Below are 25,319 nucleotides of genomic sequence, written 5' to 3' on the forward strand. Positions count from 1 at the left end.
AAATATAGGGAGTAGCTTCTATCTAGGAATTATGGTCCGAATATATTGGTCAGGAGGGTAGTCTAAAGGTTGGAATCTTTTTGAACGAAATGTATCGAATAATTTTTCAAATTTTAAAAATATGAATTTTTCTAAAATTTGATATTTTGTAAAATATTTGACCCATTTTGCTCAAATTTTTAAGTAATAAAAGTAATTAACATTTCATAAAAACTTACTTTCTGATAAAGGTTTTTCCTAAACGTGAAATTACACAACGTTCAAAATGTCGACACAGAGCATTTCCATTTCTTCACTATGGCAAATATCCTAGCCCAAAAAATGGTTTCCAAATAACGCCTACATTTTTTGGCCTATCGCCTCCCTCCCTCTAAATGTTAACTGCCATCTTCCTTAGCTCTATTTTCTATATATTTATTTTTTTAAGAGGATATACATATATTTATTTTAATTGAATGCGTTGATAATTAAAATTTGAAAACTCTATTGTTTAACTTAACAATGAATTTTTTGTGCTTTCAGTTGAATCATGAATTTTCGTCAGTGATCCGCATTCAAAAAGATTCTTTGTTCTGAGAGAATCTGGCTGACAGATCTTCACTTAATTTTAATTTGTTTTACATAATTCTTCATCTGAACGATTGGTTTCGTTTAAATTCTCTATTTCTACATTCGCTAACTTTTTATCATTATTTTAATTTATTTCCTTTTTAAAAATCATCGCCCCTAGTTCCTGGCGTTACAACACGGGGGGGTTGGGCAGAGAGAACAGTCTGAAAATTAAGTGAGGGGATGAGGAACATATTTCGCTCCTCCTGAAATTTGAACATTAGCTGCGAAAAAAAAAAACTTTTTTCTTCTATTTTGAAGTTATTTTCAAAAGAATATCCTTATTTTCTTTTGAAACTTAATTAAAGGGTCAATAATAAGTCTGGCCCCTTCTGAAATTAGAAATAGAGAAAAAAAAAGCCTTTTTTTCCAACTTCAAAGCGATGTAAAAAACTTCATTTTCCTCTGAAATTTAAGTAAGGAAGTGAATAACGTGCTTCGTCGCTTATGAAATTTAGATATTCATTAAAATAATGTTAAGTTAAATAGATAAATTCAAAAAAAAGTTTAGAAGTTATTTTTAAAATTTTAAACTTTATTTCACTCGGAACTTTGAATGAGAGGGCGAATAATTGGCTTCGCTCCTTCTGAACTTTAGACATTTGTGAAAATAAAGCAAAATTAAATTGGTTATTTTTTTTTAAAAAAAAAAAAAGAACTTTTTTACTTCAATTTAGAAGCTATTTTTCGACAAGAAATCTTTCTTCTGAAATTTAGTTTAAGGGCGAATGAAGTATTTTGCTCTTTTTGAAATTCAGACATTAAAACAAATAACGTGTCAAGTTTAATTAACAAACTTACTAGAGAAGAAAAGAATTTTCCACTTAGAAGTTCTAAAACTTGACTTTCTTCTTAAATTTAAGTAAGCGGGTGAATAATAGGCTTTGTTATTTCTGAAATAAAGACATTCATGAAAATAAAGTTAAATTGGTAATTCCAGAAATTTTTTTTTTCCAACATTGAAACTTTTTTTTCTTTACATGTGATAAAACTTATTGTTATTAAATGAAAGAAACTCTTTCAAAAACAAAATGCGCCCCCCACGCCCCCATGAGCAATTTAATTTCTTGAAATAAAATATTTCATTGGCATTTATGTTGCCCAAAAAAATTCAACTTCAATTCAAGAGCATTTTTATTTATTGATTTTAAAATGCACTTCTGTATTACGTAATGTGATTAAAAAAAGTCATCACGTTTCCCGAATATTTATATTTTTTCAAATCTATGTTTTGATTTAATACTTACCTCACCTTTTCAAAGTAAGATTTTGGTATTCTTCGGCTTTGAAATACATTTTTTTTCAGGAATTTTAATTTTAAGCAGCAAACATGTTACTTTAGTTGACTGATAAAAAGTAATGTATCTGAAACATGATTGTTTAATTTAAAATAACCATAATTGCCATCAGTCAAAAAAAATGTTGTGTATCTCTTTTCTCATGTCTATAAGAAAAATTTTATTTCAAAGTGGTAAGTGTAAGTCGCACTTTTTCTAAATTCCACCTTTCCGTCGCAATTATTAATTAAATTGATATTAAAATAATTTTAAATAAACTAAAATGGAATTAATGATTTTAAGTACCAGAATGTCATTTTTCTCATATTATTATTTTAAAGAAAAATTTTGTCAGGTTTTACAAATCATTCAAGGGCGCGTCTATGTAAGACACTGATATGGAGGCAAGTAGTAAAAGAGGATTGCAAGAAGTACGTTCCCATACTAAAATGTATTAACAAGACACCATATTTACTTTAATGTTAACATAGTTTCTTAAAGCAAAATGGGATTTATCTGGCCTCTTAACGGCATAACTATCTGTGATTTAAAGTATAAAATAATTGAAACAAAAAAAAATTTTATTAATTACAATCGGATAGTAAATTTTAAAGGGACATATTTAAAATATTTTTAAATGAATTGTTATTTTAGATGAATAACTGTTATGTGACTGCACAGCAACATTTCATAAATACTCGAGTATTTGATTTTATTTCAATGATTATACTTCAATTATCATTAGTAAATGTAATGAGTAGTATAAGTAAAAGAATGACTACTTTAAATTAATTATTTTTCCAACAACATTCTAAAATTTACATTCTTTAGATATTTTTAGCCTAAATTTCATTCCTATAATAAGGAAATCAATAAGGATAATAAAGAAATCCTTATATAAAGTTCATGCTAAAAAAAATTATAAAGCCGTTTGGGAGTTCTGCTACATAGATTGACAGATAGCGCCACTATAATTGATAGAATAGGCTGTTTCTAAATTAATAGTTAATTGATAAGGAAGCTTTTACAATTGTTTTAATATTTGCTATTATTCTGGCTTGAAAAAACATAGCTAACAACCCTTCAATTAATAAAAAACAAAACAATTTTATGCATATAACATGTACAAGCTATTTCGAATTTATTGTATGTTTACTAATAAGATTAACTATTTTTAAAGATAATTTGATAGCTTCTTTTACATATTATGAAGTCTGCACAGTGAAAAGTTTTAAATTTTCGCTTTGAAAAAGTGAATTAGCGAAACGTTTTTCTCCTCTTTAAAAACAATTATTTTTACTCTATTTAATACAATTGCTTGTCCTTAATATCGATTTTTTTCGCTCTATAGTTGATAGTATTTTAATAATCAGATTCTACTGATGTTAAATACCAAATTATGGCAAATTAAAAAAAATATTTGTTAACGGGAAATTTTCATTAAAATTTTGATTGTGCCATCTATTGATTCATAAAGTAACTACATAGAACGGTTGATACCGAAGACTCAAAATTGAAATTCATTCAATTATTTAAATGTTAGTCTAGTAAATATGTAAAAAACCATACATATGCAATCATATCATATGCAATCAATATTATTTTTGAACCCTCTTTCCCAAAAAAGTAAAAAAAAAAGTTTCCTTGTTAATATTATTGTAATTAAATATTTTTGTAATTACCTACCCTGATCGATAATATCACGTGATAGCTCATATCAAGCAAATTAAAAGTCTATAATATGAACATATTCTTTATAAAACTATATGGGTAAATTGAAAATAACTTTTTCGACACGTGTAGAAATGCTAAGAAAAACACGTAATAACTTTCCTTACAATTAAAATGTATCTACGAGGATTCGATTTTAAAATTTATGTTTCGAAAGTAAATAAAGACACAACACCAAATATTATTTTACTTACATCCACAAGTATACGAATAACCTGCAGTAAAATTAATTACTATAAAGAATATCGCACTGCCTTTTTTTAAAACTGCAGAATTAGAACCAAGATATTCGGTACAGGGAATAATCAATTCTCTTGAAATACACCATTTTAACAGATAGTCGATTCTTAAACTGATACGGAAAAGTTTGTTCTTTTTTGTAGTCCATTTTGAAATCCTCGGAAATGAGGTTGAAGAGCGTTGTTTAATTCGGCTGACAAGTCTGGGGGCACCCCCGATCCCTTGTTGTAGACACTGTAATAAAAAGTACATTATTATTACCTCTTTATAACACATTTTTTACAATAATAGAATGATAACAAAGGCCTTCGCTTCTTGGTTTCGTGTGATAGAGCTATTAAATAATAGCAACAATTTAATAATAAACTAAGAAAAATTGTATAAACTTCCAAAAGTCACAAAAATAAATAATATAAAAAAAGAAAGAAAATCAAAATCTAACATTCAAGCAAAATTAATAAATCTATAAACAGAAATAAATAAACAAATAAAATAAAATATTTAAATGAAATCAAATAAAATAAATAAATGAAATAAAATAAATTAGAAAAACATTATAACTAAATTAAAAAATGAATAAAAAAAATTAGATTAATATTTTACTAAAATTAATTGCAATAATACAAAACTTAATACAATACAAATCAAAAAATTTACTTCAGGGTCTTGGTATTATACACTTCGTAACAAAGTATATTGAATTAAAATAAGTTTTACGTAAGATAATGGTTTTGGGTTCTAATTTGAAAAATTAATAACTTGTAATTCGTCACAACTTTCTAAAAAGTCAAAATAGTGTAATTTACTTATTTATTTTTTATTGTTTTTATTTAACAGCTGGTAAGTTAAACAATTCCGTCAACAATTGATATCTGAAAAGTCGAATGAAGCAATGAAATAAATCTTCCCTTGATTCAAAGTTAAATAGTTAAAAGGTCAATTATTTCGAACAACTTAACATCTTTGCCCTATTCGAAAATTTTTAAAATATATTTTTTATTCTTCGATCCAAAATTTAATTTAGATATGTTTTAAGATATACTTAAGGACATATTATGATAGAGTTTATATTATACTTCCATTAATTTTTTTAAATATTTCTTACTTAAAATTACGCAAGTTATATGATTATATGCAATTCTCAATCACTGCTTTTCCTTATCTTTCCTGCCGTCTTAATAAAGTAAAGAAATAAATTTGATTTCCAATAATTTTAATAAGTTAAATTGTGTCTAGCAGTAAATTAATTCCTCCAAAATTATTTCAATTCTGGGGTTAAAAAATTAATTAAACATAAATGATAACACGATGAACATTAAAGAAAACACGATGAACATTAATGAATTAACTCTTTACTGCGAAATAAGAACAATTTCTATTTAAAATTTATGGAGAAAAAAAACGTATATTGAAATTATTTTCTGAACATGATAATTACAGCTATAAAATAATTTAAAATTCATAAATGTATTCTATACTTTATTTGAGTATTAAGAAAAATCTGAAGTTAGAAAAAGAAAGAATTTTTGATATGACGATTCTAAAATTAGCAAAGTTTTGGAATTTTTTTACAATTTTCCATTTGTAGTACTTGCTGTTAAACAAAATAAGACCTACCGACCATTTTCCTGCTATAACAATACTTTGTGAGTTGTGCTAAAGTTTAAAAATAATATTACAAGATTCTTTAATAAAAAAAATTCATCATTATTTTTTAAAAAAGGCAACTTTCTTAAAGATAGCGGGCGAGAATAAGTTTGAACGTCAAAATAAAATTTTAACACATTTATTTTTTCTCCATTTAAAAAGAAAAGTAACATGTTGTATTTTTTTTTCATTGCGCATATATGCATTTATTTTTCATTATTCTAATAGGAAACAATAAAAAAGATAATTAATAATCATTTCTTCGAATAAATAGTAATGCTTATTAAATAGTCAGCTGTTTTGCATCAATTCTAAAGCAGCAGAATGTATTTAATTCCTTAATAAGGTTTAATTTTCAACTAACTGGAAATAATTCTAAGCTTTCTTTTAATAAAAAATAAAAAATTAGTGGCTTTCCTCTCCATGTAACGCAAATGCAGGTTAGTTCAACCAAAAAGCCCTCTATTCGCAACCAAACATTTTTTGTTTCAAATCACTCCTGTTCTCCTCATTCACATCTGGCGAGTCTTGAAAATGGGTGCATATATTTGAGAACGTTAAACATTTGCTTCAAGCACTGGCAATCTCAGAACTTGCTTAACGTGTTGCATGACTAGTGACGTGAATTTTCGAGGTCCCAAAACATTTCGACTTTTATTGACATCTTCATATTTTTTGAAATTAAATGTCATTCTTCATTTGTTCACTTTAGAGTCTTGGTATTATTCATTTAGTAACAAAGTATATTGAATTGAAATAAGTTTACACGTAAGTTTTACGTAAGATAATGGTTTTGGCTCTTAATTTGAAAAAATAATAACTTATAATTCGTCGAGTCCCTGTGCCGTCGAGCGAATCGAGATAATTTTTCATGGTTTTCCTCTCCATGTAACGCAAATGCAGCTTAGTTCCCCCAGAAAACCCTCCACTAAAGCGAAATCTAGCCCGATACTTGATCCAGGAGTTCCCTTGTCTTCTGGATTGGGTTCAAGTGAGAAATATATTGTAAAATTAGTACATTTTATCTGAAAGACGTGTTTTAGTTATAATAGTTAGAATAAAAAGTAATAGTAATAATAAAAAAACAATAATTGTTTTAACTTTTCCTATAATAAGCTCAGTGCTGTAGGGAAGTGTAAAAGTCCAAAAGCGAGAGTAACATCTCGAAATTTGCATACAATGACCACAGTGCTGACGAGTCCCTGTGCCGTCAGCGACTTTACACATTGTCGACTCCCGGGCACCTCCCCTCGCCGCGGTTTTATTTGTCAACTGTTCCACCGCCTTATCTAGTAACCCTCACTCAGAGGCAAGCCTACGCTCGCCTCAATGCAGCACTCGCAAAAGTCATAAACGAATCTTCGCGCTCATGGATATTTTTAAAAGTTGCTTGTTGAATTAAGTTAAAATTTTATCCTCGTTTAAGACTAGAAAAATTCAAATATCGAGAACAAAATACTTCGTCCTTCTATAAAGAAAGAGGAAGAAAAATTTACATACACACAATTATTTCAGTTAATTGCATACATATTTCGGTTAAAAAAAATTTCAAATAGAAACTATTCTTGTAAATTAAATAAAAATCTGGAGTAATAAAATATTTATATCTTCAGAATAATCAATTTCTTTTGAATATCTTAATTAATAAACAAAGTTTAAAAAAATAATCCCCTATATAAATCATCACATTATTAAGTGTACATATTTTTAAAGATAAAACTATCAAAAAAAATTTTACGCAGTTTGAAAAATAATTATTTTCATTTCCTTCATTTTTACCAGGTTTTTTCAATTGTTTCTATTTTGGAAAAAATATGTATTCTTCAAAATGCTTGCAATATCTTAAAAAAATTGCATATATTTTATACTGAACAACTTTTGATTGACAATATTTCCTTCATAAGAGAGTCTTTAAAAAAAATTTGAAAACATTTTAATTAAATTTGTTCAAATATTTTCTGTAAAATGCGTGCTATTATGAAAACAAGGAGAAAAAATATTTTTAGTAAAGCCATGACATAAAGAAACAAATCTATGACATACTCACTACTATTTTCGTATAGTTAATTTATTTTTTATAACATCAAATCATATTTATTAAAACTTAAAGTTGTGGCTGCTTAACTTTTTTTAATGTTTCTTAAATTTGTCAGGGAAAATTCCGATATTTTCCATTTTTCTTGCTTCTATCACTATTATTTGTATAGATCTGAAATTACTCATTGTTTCCTAATTAATTTTATCATATATTTTGCTATATATATTTATCCTTTCATTCTATGCTTCATTAATTTCATAACTTATCCATCTTGTAACTTTTTATTCATAATTTTATAACAACTTTAGCTTATTAGATTCTATAACTCAACAATTGGTCTATATATTTTATAATTTTTTATTCAATTTTTGGGCTTCTAAATAAGATATGGAAAAAAATACTATTAAAATTATTACAATTATTGTCAATCTATATTTAGGCCTTTTTTTCCTCCTAAGTGCGAAAACACATTTACTAACTTAAGGTAACGTAATTTAACATGATTCATCTATTTTAATAAAAACGATTCAAAGAAAAGCAGGATCAGAAAAAGTGAGATGTGTATTTTAATTTATATTCTGCTTCAAAAATGAGACAAAAGAGACACAGAAAACTTTTCTGTTATTATTTAATAGTATTCATTAGTCTTTAAAATTCCAAAAGAATTTTTTAGTTGCTGGAATCATATAATAGTCTCATTTGTAACAACTTGTATTTTAATTTTTTTTACACAATAGCTTTTATTGTATGTAATTTGCTTTAAAAGTTCAAATATTTATTCTTAGATTGCCATGCAGTCTGTGTGTCTGAATCTGAAAACTGTATGACCTATTTTATTTTATTTGTTCCTTGCAAAATGGTAATAATTGTTTCTTATTTGATAATAAAAATCTTACTTTTGCTGAGATAACTGATCGCAAGAGTTTTGTTTTATTATCATAACATCGATTAATTTTTTTTGAGAAAACTGTAAGTCCTCAGCCTTTCAACCCAAATGCTTTATAACTACTTTCTTTATTTAAAGTAAATTATAAAATTTAAAAATTGTTAAGATTCTCTTATTTGACTCAATATCTTGTCTTTAATGAATCAGAAATAAATAAACAGATTGTCCTTAAATTGTTATACAGTTACGATATGAGAATGTCAAAGTTGATGCTTACTGTTTACATTATATTTTTATTTTACAAATCATAAAAAGTTTTCTTTAATCAAAATTGTGTTCACCTCATAAATATACTTTAACTGCTACAAATTTTTAAGTCTTGGCTACCAAAGCTGTGGACGTATGAAGGAATACGTATGAAGGAATTTATCGTTTGGGACATAACATTTACAAAAAAGTGCCAAATCTAAGTACAATTGTTTGGACGCAAATATTATTAGCACTGCAAATGGGAATCATGACATCAAATTTAATCATAGATATCAATGTCAGAAAAGTAAAAAAGAATAAATTCATGCATAAAGCTGACAGCAACAATCTCCTCTTCATTACACGTATATAAAAAGAAAATGCTTAAAACTCATAAATTGTGTAGTTACTTAAATTAAAGGTTTTAAAAATTAAACAATAAGGTACAAAACCCTGCTGCATTATTGAATATTGTGTCCACATACTTGGCAAAGACACCATAAAATATTTGCAATAAATTTATAAAAATAATTAAAAAGCTATACCCTACTCATATATCCTACACCCACAACAAAACTATCCTAAAAAGGAAATAAAAAAGTAAGAAATAAATATGTGTTTCAGGAAGTCCGAATAAAAAGAGAGTGATAATACACAAAAACTTTTAAAGCAGCTAAATTTATTCACACCTCATGTTCACTCATGCGTTTTTTAAATCGTATGTCGCAAGTGAAACATGCGCGAATTAATATTCGAAGATTTTCGCGAGAAAATTTGAAAGCCGACTTGGCGAATGTAAGATTGGTGAATTTCAAAATACGGTGCCAAAGAAGTGCCCGGGAGTCGACAATGTGTAAAGTCGCGTGCCGTCAGGCTAAACAATGGGGGCGGGGTAGTTTTCATGGTTTTCCTCTCCATGTAATACAAATGCAGGTTAGCTCCATCAAAAAGTATTCCACGAAGGCATGTTTCTCCCAATACTCGATCCAGGAGTTCCCCTGTCTTCTGGATTTGGTTCAAAATTTCAAACGGGGTTGAACATTAGTAGTCGTAAACCCAAATATTGGGTTGGCTGTTAAGCGACGGTTATAAAATATAATAATTAAAAAACGAACGTTTTTTTTTTAAAGAAAAACTTAATTTTAATTACTAAAACAATTGATTTGGATATTATTGAAAATATAATCTACTTGATTGCGTGGAGAATAAGATTTTGAAAAATGCGAAACATATAATTTGATAATTTGCAGAATATTTAACTACGAAAACACGCAATTATGAGATTAAGTTTCATAAATATAGGGGTACACACCTTGCGGCACATGCGCCCTGAGCAGCAACCGTAAGTAATTTTAAAAAAATAAAATAAAACTCAATTTTTTTTTTTTTTTGAAAAATAAAGAATGTCTGAGATTGCTCGTTTAAGTTTTTGACACACCCAATCTCAATCAATGTAGGTTTTCGATTGTTTTTTCGATGGTTAACACTACGAATTTACGCATAGTCTTGAAAATATCATATTTTTAACACGACATTATTACAATACACGAACGAATTTTGAATTCTAGTTATCACTTTCGTCATTCGCCATATGTGCCGAATTTATCATAAATTCAATGCTACCCATTTTCACGTAGCTTCTGAAATCACGATTTTTTTAAAGACATTTTACGTCTTGAAAGTTTGGAATGGGGCATTTATATAAATTCGTTTTTGACTAAAGCTTTATTTGCGCAAACTTTATCGCAAATTTAAGTGACTATTGCTACGCATTTCCACGAGATATTTAAAATTTTGATATTTTTAGAGCAGGGGTTTCCAACTTACATGTGGCCGGGGGCCGCAATCAAAATCACCAGTCAAACATCGGGCCACATCTTAAAATTTTATACAGGACTCTTTTATGGTTGAAGGAACATTGAATATTACAGTCAGAGTTTTATCAAAGTTTTTTTAATATTAAAAAGCAAAATAACAAGCATTACAAAATACTTGTTACGTATACTAGCATTACGAATACTTGTTACGTATCATTTTGAATCTTCTCTTAATCAGAAATTTAGTGACAAGATTTTTTTTTCTTTTAAATTTAATTCTGCGATAAATTAAAAAAATTTCGACTTATTAGGAATTATGGCAACAACAAAAAATTCTCGATCATATGAAATTAAATTTTTTTCCTTTTCCGCTCATGCGATATTCAATTCAGGGAAGTTAAATAAAATTTGATATTCATTCCCTCTTTCATGCGTTTTAAAATTTACAAATGTAAGTAATTTCATCCAAAATAAATGGTTTCAAAAAGCTAAATGGGAGAATTTCTTCGAAACAATTTCTGGTACGCACATGCTAAATTACCTTCACAAAATACAAAAGAAAAAGAAACAAAAAAGAGCAACATGCACGATTATTTTTGTGTTTAAATAAATATTTTCTTGGATGCAAAACCTGAGAAATAATTTTTTTTGCACCGTTGGTACGTTAAATTTCACAAAAACGAAGAAATTAGGTTTTTTTAAACGGAAGAAAAGTATTTTAAACCCATATAGATTTTTTACAAAAATTGTCCGCTAAGAACGACAACTAATATATTTTAGTTCGCGGGCCACAAAAAATGGCTTAGCGGGCCGCCAGTTGGAAATCACTGTTTTAGAGCGATATTATTACAAATCGCTCGTTTAGATAATCAATTATGACGTGGTTTATTTGTGCCGATTTTGTCGCAAATCAAGTTATTTATAGTCACATGATTTAAAAATCATATATCGCTATTCGTACTTACGCGTTTTAAAAATCATACATTTTGATTCTTCTCGCAATTTAAAAATCACACATCGTGATTCGCTAAAAATTACTTTCCGTATTGACATTAACGAGATTTAAAAATCATCCATCGCGATTCGTATTCATGAGATTTAAAATCGCATATCCCGATTTGTATTCTGGCGTTTAAAAAATCATTCGCTGTTACACTTCTCGTAATTCAAAAATCATACACCACGATTCGTATTCACACGATTTAAATACCACATTGCGATTCATACTCACGCGTTTTAAAAATCAGACCTTGTGAGTCTTCTCGCAATTTAAAATATCAATTTCGATTCGTATTCACGCGATTTAAAAATCACGACATCGTCATTCTTATTTAAGGGATTTAAAACTCAGGAAAGGAAGAGCACCATTTGGGACAAATTTCCAAAACTGATAAAGTTATCTGCCCAAGTTTAATACAGCAGAGAACAATAGCTTCTGTAAAAAGACTGTTTTCCAGAATGAATTGGGCATGTTCAAGATTGTGGAGCAGTCTTTAAACAAAATCATTAAATTTTCACTTAATTGCCCAAAAAAGCTAGCAGACAATTACATAGGAAATATTGAAACAAAAAACATTTTATTCACTTTAAAGAGATTTTAAAATGGTTAAAGCATTAAATAAAATTCTTACCAGAACCATTTAAGAAAAATGATGTAACACGCAAAACCTGCAACTCCCCTTCATAGATATAAAGGCTGCAGTTAATCCTGTAAAAATGCAAAGAAAAAAAAGAAATTTTTAAATGAAATACTCAAAATTTCAAATAACACATCAAAATAAAAATTTACTTAGAACACTGATATACAACATAGTGAATATGTCACAAGTGACTAACTGTAAAAAAATAGTAGCTGAAAATAGCTGAATAAATTGTATCCTCTGATAATAAAAGTAGAACACTGGTTGAAAAAAAACTTTAGAAAAGTAGAGACTGAATGTTTGATAAAGGCAGACATTAACACATTACTTTTTCTATTGAGGATCATAAATGAAAACAAATTGGGGATCGCAATTATTATTTAACCAGGGGGGGGGACGAAAACACTATCGAAATCTGACAAATCACAGCACAGGGGGGTGTATATAATAAATAACAAGGCAAGTTTGATTGCGTGTGGAAACAAATATAAGTTGAAAGATTGTTGAAAACATGTTAAAGTTTCGACGTCCAATTAAATCTGTTTTGATGATTACTACATTCCTCTTATTCATTATTTTTTCTCTTGAATATTAATTTAGGACTCCTCATGTGTATACTTTTTATTTTCATTTCTTTAAAAGGATTTTAAAAAAATACATATTAAGAGCAGACTTTTCGGAACACTCTGCATAAGACAGGAATCTTTATAAACCTCAAATGCTTTTTTTTTTTTTGCTTCTTTTGCCATTTATCTCGTTATTATATTTTAATTCTTAGTAATTTCGACGTCATTTTTCGAGTTTGAAATTTTGCATTTGAGTAATCACTGATTTTTTGTGCATCGACTTCGAAGTCTAAGAAAAAAAGCTTAGAAATTATATTCTTTTTTCATCGTTATAGTGACCCTCCAGGCAGAATTTTTGTCTGCGACAAACCTCAAGATATTTTTAATAGTAACAAATACATACATTACCTATTTAAACTAACAGACGAGCTTCGTGTTTACAACAACGCCTGTACGCACAGGAAAAAACTGAATGTCAACCGTAATTGTATTTCTAATCATTATTTTAAAATGATTTAATATTTAATAGAAAATGTGATATTTTTTTTTCATTTACATATAAAAATATGTCATATTTTAATATTATGGGCAATATTTTCACATTTTGAAAGAGTAAAAAAAAAAAACGCATGAGCTTATTTCGAGTGAAATGGACCAATGAATGTCGACATATCACAGATTTTACGAGAAAAAATTTTTTCTTTTAGAACAGTTCTTTATAAAAACAGCTGAAGAAAATTATTTCAATGTTTTGAGACCAAAACTATGTTTAGAGATCTACTTTGAAATATGACTCAATGGGAGATTTCGCAAATTTAAGTTAGGTTCCGAACGTTCTCGTACGTAAGGTTTTAAGTGCGAAAGCGCCAGTTTCGGTGAAATGCGCATGCAGAAAAATATTATACAATATAAAATTATTTTTATATTTTATTACATAAAATTTTAAGGAAATCGAATGTTTAAGATAATTTATAAAATTCTTCAATCACCTAACTACTCAATTAATGAAAAAAAACTCGTATAAAATTACTTGATTTTTGAGATCAAAATGTGTTTTTAAATCCTAAATGTGATGCAATTAGCATTTACATTTTTTAAAGTAAGTTCTATTTTAGTTAATAACATGAGCACGAAAAGAATTATTTACGGTTTGAGTTAAAACATTAAAAATAGCTTATATGATGATATTGACTATTTGTTTATTTATTGACAATTTGGCTTAATGAATAATTACATAATCGGATAAAAATTTTCAACCTTTCACTCATTATCTAAACTAAATTTAATAGAATTAGTGAATATAATTAACTTAATGTGATTATACTTTTAGAAGTAACCTATTTTAAAATTAAATTACGAATTAACAGCCTACAAAAATTCCGGATTTTAAAACTACAAAGCAGTAAAACTTTACACAACCATAAAATATTTCACTATAAAAAATAAACATTATTGACATGAACTTTCACAGATTTTGTTTACTCATTATCATGGCGAACAACATGGTTATCTGTGGTTACGCCTAAGGTCTCCAAGACATGTAATTCTTTTGAAGGACTACAGATCTCTTACATAAACTTGAATCTAACGCTCCTCTCTTCCAAATCTAATTTTTATGATGACTAAGTTTTTTTCATACACACATTTCAACTCTACACGGAAGAAACCTTTTAATCAACTACTGAGCAATACTTAATTTCATTACGGCTCGTAATAGATACGAAAACTAATCATGGAGTATCCAAATTAGGATCATTATCAATTTTTTTTTAAATAGTTACCAAAGCACAAGTAGCTGTCAAAATCATTGCAAGCTTTAGAAAATAATGTTCGATAGTGTGTTCGAGCTTAGATTAAGAATATAGACAAACAGTGACTAGTAGGCAATAAAGGCTTAACAACATTTATCTTGTTAAACTCAGAAAATATTTGGACTCAATAGTATAATAACCTACTCTCAACATTGAAGCTTTTAGAACTCCAAAAACAATTTCAAAAACAAAATCATTTGAACTTATGAAAAAAAAAATACTAAACATATGTATTTTATGTGTACCTAGAAAAAAAAAATGTCGTAAGTTCTAACACCAACTTTCATTCCTAATTTTGGGATTGCTTTTCTTGTTCTTTTTATTTTGCTTCTGAGCTAAAATCATAAATATTTAATGCCAAACTTAACTAAAACACATTATGTATAAATTGTAAATAAAGGTAAATAGTATTTATTAAATATGTTTATTCATTAAGCTATTCATTCGTTTCAATCCTACGTCTAATTTTCGACTACAAGAAACAATCCGTTTTATCATAGTTGTCTCATAGACGTCTACTCAGGTCCAAAGAGTGTTTCATCAAGCATTACATCTGAACTATAGTTTTCCATAAGAAGTCTATACTTAAGCCATCCATAAATAAGCTATAAGAATGCGTCTATCGGTATTTGATCCACGATGTCTAATTCTGGATGAATTGTGTTGCACAAGATTATTAATTTCGTAAAATGATATAAAACGAAATAAGTATTAATTTATAAAATCAAAATACAAAAATTTTTAAGAGTTACTATTTTATTAATTTATTATTAATGTTATATTTTCATTAATTTATTCTTTATTATTACATATTCCTACGGTTAGACTGACGGTAAGTAGATTCTAACCCATGATCCGTCTACCACTAAGGATATTTTATCAGCGCAAGCCGGGAGGGAGCAGAACTCGAATCGACCAGCCAACACGAGATCCCCTGAGCCACCGAGGTTCCACAGTTATCTTTTTTTTTCTTCGACGGAGGGGATCATTTCCAAATGATTTTTCAAATTCATATATTCTCATTAGTTTTCATGCTACCCGCCTGTTTGTTAACAGTATTTTTTTTTTCAATAAATAGTTGTCCCTTTTTGAAATTTGTTCCAATATTTCTGAAAATAGTCACATTTTAGCTGTTTTTAAAATAAATACAGTCAAACCCCGCTATAGTGAACCTTCAAGGGACCAAAATTTTGGTTCACAGTAACCGGGAGTTCACTATATCCGTTACGCAGGCAATTTAACTAATGGTTCCCAAACTCCTCCCTTTTATTACACATTATTTAAATAAATGACTGTAAAATATTACTTAGTAGCGAAAAATTTGTTATTTTTCATTACTCTTCGTCTTGCTTACAAAAAAAAAAAATTAAATAAAAAAATTTGTAATCTTTAGCTGATGAGCAATCCTGACAGAAAATGCATATTGATCCCACTAACACCTTACAGGTGCATTATCTGCCAGGGTTGGAAATATCTGCTTGGTTTGTTTAGGGATGGGAAAGTGAGATAAAAGAAGCTTATCGCTAAATTGCCCTCTATAGATGGGTTTAAAAATCGGTATATATGTATTTATTTTAAAATAAAAATTTCAAAATTATTACAAAAAAAAATCAGTTGAAGACAGAAAAAAGTTCATTATATCCAACTTCCTCACTTTTTTGGTTCACTATATCCACAAAAAATAACATTATACGTGTATAGCAAGGCACGGGACCTAACATTTCGTTCACTATATCGGGGAGTTCATTATAAACCGTGTTCACTATAGCGGGGTTTGACTGTATATATACAGTTTTTTTTTGTAAACATAGCACTTTTGTTATTTTAAATTAGTCACATATGTATTTGTTATTATTAAAAGTATCTTGCAGAAAGATATTACTGCTAGAGAGTTTTGTTGCAGATAGCTCGAATTCTGCCACAGGGACTGATTGTAAAAAAAATGCTTGGATTTGGTCACTGACGATGAAAATTGGTTGATGTGCATTGAAATTTCTAAAATCACAGAAAAAATTCCTCTGGCAACGGGAGACTTCCGTTTCTTTTCTGCGATTGGCCACCAGCGATCACCACTAGATTTTTAAATTATACTGTAGATTCAGAATAATTCCAAATCTGACAAGACAATAGTGACGTAACGGAAGTTGCGTTCTTAAGAAACAGCAAATCTTGTTTTTATCCAACAAAGAGACTGGACAACTAGTCATCTTTTCATTCGGTGACGTGATGAAGTTCACTATGAACTAGATGCTCCCTCGATTCCCGGAAATCTGATACTTTAAATAAGTAAAGAAGTATCTTTTTAACTAGAAAGTATTTTTGGGGCCTCGATGGTAGCTGACTGTTAATCTGATTTGAAAGCCAAAAACGTAAATATTTGAAGCAACTATGCTTCAAATCTAAATACATACTGGTTCTGAAACATCTCTCGCTCACAAAGAAACAAGAAGACCTCGATGGTCGGTTGAAATATCTTTCCTGGTTTCGACCTCAGTTGAGACAAATATTTACAGAGAAAACGAAATAGTTCAGAGGCTCCATCCACAGCTAGAGTTGGGCAAAACGAATCAGCTAAGTGATTCGAATCAATAGAATCAGTTCACATTGCTGATTCGAATCACCGAATCAATTCATCGAATCAGTACCCAATTCGACCCACAACAGGCCATCCATCTCAAAAAGGGCAAGCGGAAAAACAATCCAATCTTGCTGAAAAAAATTTCTCAGGGGAGGGAGAAAAAATAAGACGTCCACAGAGGAAATTAAGGAAATACGAGAATCACACCAACAAGTCATACATAGTATAGTTTGTCTACGGTAAGAACTCCCCCGCCACAAAATCTGAGGCCGTTTGCAGCTATGGAAACAAGAATAGCGCATTTCAGGGAGGGTAGTTTCTCTTCACTCTAGGGCTAATCCATACTTAAAATAGTTATACTTCGTTACCATAGTTACCGCCAAGGGTTCAAACGAATGGCTAAGGGAGTTCTTACATTAGATAAACTATAGACACCATCTTGTGCCCAAAACATTTCGACCAGACGAAACATCGCTGAAGGACACAATACTTAGCACAGTAAGTAGTGATGTTTGTTTCAAAATAGATATGAAATAAATACTCACAAATCGAATATTAAGTAATGGTAACCTTCTTCTTGAATACTGTCATGTAATCGAACTAAAAGAGAAAAGAAAAAAAAAACTTTCAAAATCCAACATGAAACATAAAATCTGTCTCAGCAATACGAGAACACACACATAGGAAAAATTAGATAAAAAGTATAAACACACTACCCTACAATAATGAAAGAACGCGTTCTAAATTCTGTTACAAAGAATTTTTCTCAAAGATTTCAATTCTCTCACTATATATTTACATAGAGACTTAACACAAAGACAGGCACCGCGTGGAACATAAACAATCTAATAATGCATCGAAGTTGCCAGGTACAAAAAACAAAAATATATCAAGGTTACAATAAAGTACACAAAGAATTAATAAATCTAAGTTAAATAAAAGAATTATATTTCAACTAATTCGATAGGGCTCTGCATTTTATTAATTTATTGTTAATTAACATTCTAACTTATGTAGAGAAGCTCAACTTTAATAAGCCATTTCGCTGATAAAGATTAGCTGACGTCATAGTGTGGGTATGGGAGGTCTTCTTCTTTTCGAACTGCAAGCATCCAATTGGTAATTAAAATGGACTTAAACTTGCCAACAAGTTTTATTTAATTTTCTTAAGCTTAGATGAAATATTTTCGCTATTATAAACTTGTCTTAATATCGAGATCCAAAATTATCTAAGTCATATATATGTAAACTCAAATACATAATTTTTGTACGTTTCGGGCACTTTTGGTACCCAACTTTTCATCTTCCACTTATCGGTTATGCAGATCATATGCTAACAATTGCTTTTTAGAGTAGTTACAAACATAAACATAGCCACTCATGTCAAAGGGGAACAAATTTTAATATCAATATGCATTGTCAAATATATAATGCGATATTTTCTATAATAATCCTATTTCTACACTGGTGTCAATATTTATGTTACCCAAATAGCAACATTGACAATAGTATCGTATTCAATAATTATCGCTCTGTATAATATTCACGATATTTTATTTTTTAAATCTCGTTGAGCAGTCGATCCAATTATTGGCTTTACGACTACTATTGCTCAACTCCGTAGCCTCGTAATTTTGAACCCAATCCAGAAGACAAGGAAACTCCTGGATCAAGTATTGAGAGAAAGTTTTTCCTTCGAGGAAGACTTTTTCATGAAACTAACACGCATTTGCGTTACATGGGGCGTTAAACCTCCCACGATTAGACTGGCGGCAAGGACCCATGATCCGTCTACCACTGAGGATATTTTTACGTCAGCAGTGTGGTCGGTGCAAGCCAGATGCAGAATTCGTATGGACCAGCCATTGCTGGGGTTCCAACCCGATTCACCTCATTGGACCTCTATCCCCTGAGCCATCATGGCTCACGATATTTTGTATTTTATAACCGTCGTTGAACAGCCCCACCCAATTTTATGGGTTTACGATTACTAATGCTCAACTCCGTAGCCTCGTAATTTTGAACCCAATCCAAAAGACAAGATTGCTTTCCTTTTTAAAAAAAATTGAGTCAATAAATACATTTTTTATAATTTTTCAAGATTTTAGTATTTGAACACCTGATTTTTTTACATAGCACCATTTATTTTTTTTAAATTTGTTTTTAACTTTCTTAAATTTCTTACTAGAACCAAATGTGCACTAATTATTTAGATTATTTACAGAGTTGTAAGGCAAAAAAAAATTCTGTAAAAATATAAAGCATCTGGAAGAGATTATAATGCACATTAATAAGATTTTATATATATAGTTTACGATATTTCTTTTTTCTATTATTGAAAAAATTAGTTAATTATACATGGCATTTTAAAAGCATTGAAATACGAATGTTTAAGAACATTGCATGATTCATTTTTTAAAAAATAGTTTTATTTTGCCAAATATATGAGCTACGTCTTTGTCTTTTTTGTCTAAATTGTCTTTTTTTTTCGTTAAAGAAAATTTGTAAATGGCATCCTAATGTTTCTATACATTCTAAAACGAATTTTCTTAAATTTTCCATGAAATGTTGCTCAACATGATCTTTAATTACGATCAGCTGTATTTATCGCCGACCAAATATTGCTGCTATAATTTCTTTGCTTAGTTCTTTTTACTTACATTTATGATTCTTACATCTGATAAGATAGTCTCCCTTTAAACTTGAGTTCGTAAGGTCTTTAAGAAACTCTATAGAGGCAGCAAATGTATTTAATACGATAAATGCATTTTATTACATTAATATTCACCACAACATTTAATTATCAATTTCAATAATTCGAAATATCTGAATACAAAATTTTGAAAATTTAATTTAAAACAAAAGATAACTTGAGATAACGTAAAAAATAACTTAAAATTAATATAACTTCTTAATTTTAATGTAGAAGCAAAGGTTTTCTTAATGTTTTAAGGAGCGCATCTGCTAAAATAATAATATACAAATGTTTGTTTTAGTCAGATTAAGATTCCATTCAAAATAACGATTGAGACTCGAACATTGTATACTAATGGTAAAAACTTCATTGCCTTTAAAAATATGAAAATGGTAATAAAAGTGGACATGTTTGGAAAACTCAGAAAAAGAAGCCCATTCTTAAGAATCGCCATACGTGAGTGAAGAAAACCAAAGTGATTTTAAACAATAAAAGTGAAGTTGCCAGCAAAATATGTAAAAGAAAAAAAAACTGGGAAAATCACAGTACCCGAGAATGACAGAGTCAACAAAACAGAAAAAAAAAAAAAAAAAAAAAAACCACCAGAAAAACCGCAGTGGCCGAGAGTGGTAGTGTATCAGGGCAAAATGCATTTTGACGTGCTGTGGAGAAATGGTGAGAAACTACAAGGGAAATTAGCATTCGTATGAATAAAATAAGATTCCTGAGTATCAAAATGAGCTGATGTCACGCGGGTAGTTATTACCATCATTATCTTTTTAAAAAAAGTCAACCTTCTTAAAGTTAACGGGCAAAAATAAGTTTGAACGTGAAAAAAAAGTTGTAGCTCTGTAATTTTTTGTCCATTTAAAAAACAAAGCAACCTTCTGGATACACATTTTGCGTTGTGCATATGGGTGATTCTCACGAAATATGACAATTTACAGTCTCTTGCTCCAAGATCTAATACTATACTACGAAAAGAACTTCTTTTAATTTTAATAAATAGCATTGCTGTTAGCATTTTAAAATGACCTTGTACTAGCATCGACTGTTTTGTATATTTATCGAATTTAACTGAATTTCAAAATATCATGTTTCTGGTATGTCACAAACAATATTTCCAATAATAACTAGTTTCAAAACTTCGCATCAGTTTTTCAATATCTAATTTTTTTTATCTCCACCGTTTCTAGAATATATGCAGAGGGTATTATTTACAAAAACGTCGTTTAAAATAATTTTTTCTGTCAACAATTTCTTTGTCACATGAAAATCTGTCGTTTTCCTGGCTACTTTTATTTAGTTTTTATGTTGTCATTTTCCTGTCTTCTTGAAATCATTAATAACATAAACTACATAGATTTATCTGAGTTACTTCAAGAAATCCTGCTGTTTTCTGCGGGATGTAAATGTCTTAGGCCGAAATATTAAATTAAAGTTAAATGCTACAAAATGGCAAATTGTCATTATCCTGGCTGTCATTTTCCTATCTTATGACATTGAAGTGTTACCAGAAATTTTTTTTAAACAGTATACAGTAAGGAGAAAAAGCAAATATTAACCTAATACCAAGTGTATGTATGATTTTAATATGCTTGAATGTAATCAAAGTTGTTTATTTATTTAATGATTGATTATTATACACAATTTTATTCTGTACATATCAGCAACAAAAACATTTCTGATTCTTTCAACATTGGATAAAAGGAATTAATTTAAGCAATTTATGGTCCATCTAACATAAAGGCTTAAGTTGAGTTACATACTATTAACTTAAAATGACTTTTTTTAACTTCTAAACTAATATGTCATTTTCCTGGCATTCAAGATTTGGTGAATTTCTATTTTATTTTATTTTTTCTTGAGCAAATGTCAATAAACTGTCTGTAAGATATTAATAAATGCAAGTAAATAAGTATACAAAAAAAATTTAGATTATTTTGAAGACTTAAATTTGACGAGAACCCATGTTTCCAAAGAACCCATATATGCATTTACTTTTTATTACTCAAATAACAAAAAAAAAACAAAAAAGAAATCAAATTATTTACATTCATTTTTCGAAAATATAGTCAGCTTATTTAGATCGAGTAATTATAAAGCAGCAGAATTTTTTTAATTTCTTAATAAGGTTTAATTTTCAACTAACTGGCAATAATTCTAAGCTTCTTTTATTAAAAACTTGACAATAATCTTTTTAAAAAATTCATGGTTTTCCTCTCCATGTTAAGTAAATGCGGTTTGATTAGTTCCACCAAAAAGCCCTCCACGAAGACAAAATTTCGCTAGATACTTGATAAAGGAGTTCCCTGGTCTTCTGGATTGGGTTCAAAATTTCAACTCTACGGAGTTGAGCGCTGGTAGTCGTAAAGCTGAAAATCGGGTCGGTTGTTCAACGACAGTTATAAAATAAAAAAATTTAAAAACGAAAGTTTAATTTAAAGCAGTGATTCCCAAAATGGTCTACATCTACCTCTAGCGGTCGACAACAAATTGCAAGGGGTCCATGTAAAGTGAAAAAAAAATTGGGGGTCTCATATAAGCAGGTTTGGCATTTCATGAATGCAATAATCAACAATCAACAAACTGATTTATTATAAACTAGCAAATGCCTGCAGCTCCGCCAGCGTATGTTTTTATTTTCTTTGCGTGTTAGGCTTTATTTTGTAACAAAAAAGTATTTTTTTTGCTGTAAATTGTAGCCTAGCAAGTGTATCAACTCTTTAGCTAGCTAGATCTCCAATTTTATCTGTGTACAAGATCGCGGAGATTTGTTGCTTAGTTTTTACGTAAAAAACGTAATATACAGACAGACAATACACTACTATGGTTTTGTATACAAACTTATTTCCGCTATTATAATATTAGTAACGGGGTACGGGTTTTATAGAGCACTATTTTATTCCATTTACAAATTAATTAAATTAAATTAGCTTGAATTTAATTAATAAATGTATAAAATTAACATGTGTTTTTTCCCTAGGTGTTTCACAGTACACTTCACTACAGTTAGAAATCTTTCACAGTGAGTAACACTCACTATACCAGCTGTCAAAAATACATTTGAAGTTGATGAATTTACAAAAGATCAATATCAGGCAAGCAGGGGGTCCACCCAAAACCGAAAAACATGGCAAGGGGTCTAAGAGACAAAAAAGTTCAGGAACCACTGATTTAAAGAAAAACGTAAATTAAATTACTAAAACAATTTATTGGTATATTATATACGCAGTAGTGTAGAGAATAAGATTTTGAAAATGTAAAAATACAATTAAATAGTTAGTAAAACAGTTAGTGGCTAAAACACGCACGGGCAGGTAATTAAGAGATTACGTTTCATAAATGGGTGCATTTTTAAACAAAAAAAAATGCTTAATTAGTTTTAAAGATATGACTAAAAACTCAAAAAGTAAAATTAACATTAAAGGGTCAAAACTTTCATCCGCTCTCCTGTCTGAACTATTAAGGTCACAATTTCCAGGTATCTCCCATATTTTTAATCCAAATATGAAAAAAATATATATATTCAGAGAAAGTACGATTTTGTGTCCCATTTCGTAACTTACTTAATACGTAGTATATTTGAGGTCCCCCTTAGTAATTATTGAGATTGTCACTAGTACTTGGAAATCCGATCATATAAGAAAGGAAAACATATAGGGGGATATCCATTTTCACCCATTGGCAAAATGGGTCTTGTTTTGAATTTGATGGCGTCCACACACTTTTCAACTGTGTTGAAGAGTAAACAGTGCGCATGCGTTACCATGGCGACCGCTGTTGTTTTTATTTTCACTAGCAGACATTTTTAATGTATTTGCATAATAATAATTTAAAATATTTTTATATTCTTTTTATTATTAACGTGTAATGACTGGCTTGACCGGTGATTTCAATATAAATATAAATGAAGGAAAAGTATTTTGAAAGACGTACATAGGCAGGCCGACGACAAACATACATGGAGACCCATGATTTGAAATGTTTAACAGAGTCAATCCAGAAAGGTTAAACAATAGGTTACCAGTGATCGTAATAAGACAATCAGAAATTTTACTTAACATTTAAAAATAATATGGTCAAGAACATGCGTATAACTAAATTTATGACAGAGAGTTCAATAGCCGAGTGAAATCTCATAGCACTATGAGTATTTATTTATTTTTTCTTCTTTTGTACGTGAACATTACCATAAATTATGAATATAATATATTCCTTGATAAGTTAATTAATTATAGTTTACAAAAAAACAAATATTTGTTTAAATTTCGTAAAAACATAAATATTCGTTAAAAATTCTACCACTTAATTCAAATGTTCAATTAAATTATATTCGTTATTTAGAAAAAAATACAGGGTTATTCATAATTCCCACCGCCTGTAAACGCCATTTTTCTTTACTACAACTGGCTTCAGTGGTACATATTACTGCCATCTACCAGCAACTGCTTAAATTAAAACTTGAATACTTTCGGAATAATTTCATGTGTTCTTTTTTGCCATAATCATCTTCTTTTTTTTAAAATAACGCTTCGAAACCCCGGAGGGAATTATGAATAACCCTGTACATATAAACAGGTTATTTAGTATGTTTTAACATATCTAAATTCTAGTCCGTGCAACTCAGTTTCAATTAAAATAATATTTCGATCTTATTAAATCAAAACTGAAAAGTAAACTTCGAATATAGTGTTTTATGATAATAGTGTTTTATGGTCATATGTTTTGGGGAAAAGAGTTAAATAAGAGTAACTGAAAAATGGTTTCACACATAATAATGAAAATGATGATTGTTAATCGTTTTTTTACAATATGATTGCTTTTGTACTTTTATTTTCACTTACTGTTTAAAAATTATTAAACTGGATAATAAAATTTGTTTCTAATAAAGTGATTAGAATTTCATAAATAACCTAGGAAACATTAAAACATTTTATTCAATTTAAAGAGATTTTAAGATGGTTAAAGCATGAAAATAAAATTCTTACCAGAAAAGTGGTGTTGTACACAAATTCTTCTCCTTCATAGAGACATAGAGGCTGCAGTTAATACAAAAAATACAAAAATACCTGTAAAATACAAAAAAACCTGTAAAATAATCCTGTCCTGTAAAATACAAAATCATACATAATCCTGTAAAATACAAAAAAAAGAATATTCAAAATTTCAAATATATTAAAATAAAAATTTATTCAGAGCACTGTTAAAAACTACGTATTGAATATGTCACATGTGGCTAACTGTAAAAAATAGTAACTAAAAATAGCAGCAGAAATAAATTATAACAAATTATAGTAGACTAAATAGTATTTTGTAACGCATCAAGTTATATAAAGAAACAATTATTTTTTTAAAATTTTTTTTAATAAAAACCTCAAAATCAAAAACTATTCTCTAAAAAATCAACTGCTCTCTATTGCTCCATTAAAATCTCGTGCTTTCAATTTTAATTTATCGCGTTAAATGTTTTGTTTCTTTTATTCATGCTTTTGTTATCCAGATATTTTATAATATTTATAACTCCTTTCCATT

At 28.9% G+C, this 25,319-nt stretch overlaps 1 long non-coding RNA gene across 1 annotated transcript; it reads right to left on the reverse strand.

Annotated features, from left to right (window-relative positions):
• Positions 1–1,822: 1,822 nt before the first annotated feature.
• On the reverse strand, positions 1,823–25,044 carry LOC147808311 (uncharacterized). The gene is made up of 4 exons (XR_015434828.1): positions 24,776–25,044; positions 17,635–17,689; positions 12,126–12,202; positions 1,823–4,091 (listed from the first exon to the last, which is right to left on the reverse strand). It is a non-coding gene; the product is annotated as an uncharacterized LOC147808311 (long non-coding RNA).
• Positions 25,045–25,319: the final 275 nt, after the last annotated feature.

This window comes from Parasteatoda tepidariorum, chromosome 6 (genome assembly GCF_982258835.1).
Source record: "Parasteatoda tepidariorum strain Cologne lab strain chromosome 6, Ptep-v5.0, whole genome shotgun sequence".
Lineage (NCBI taxonomy): Eukaryota > Metazoa > Arthropoda > Arachnida > Araneae > Theridiidae > Parasteatoda > Parasteatoda tepidariorum.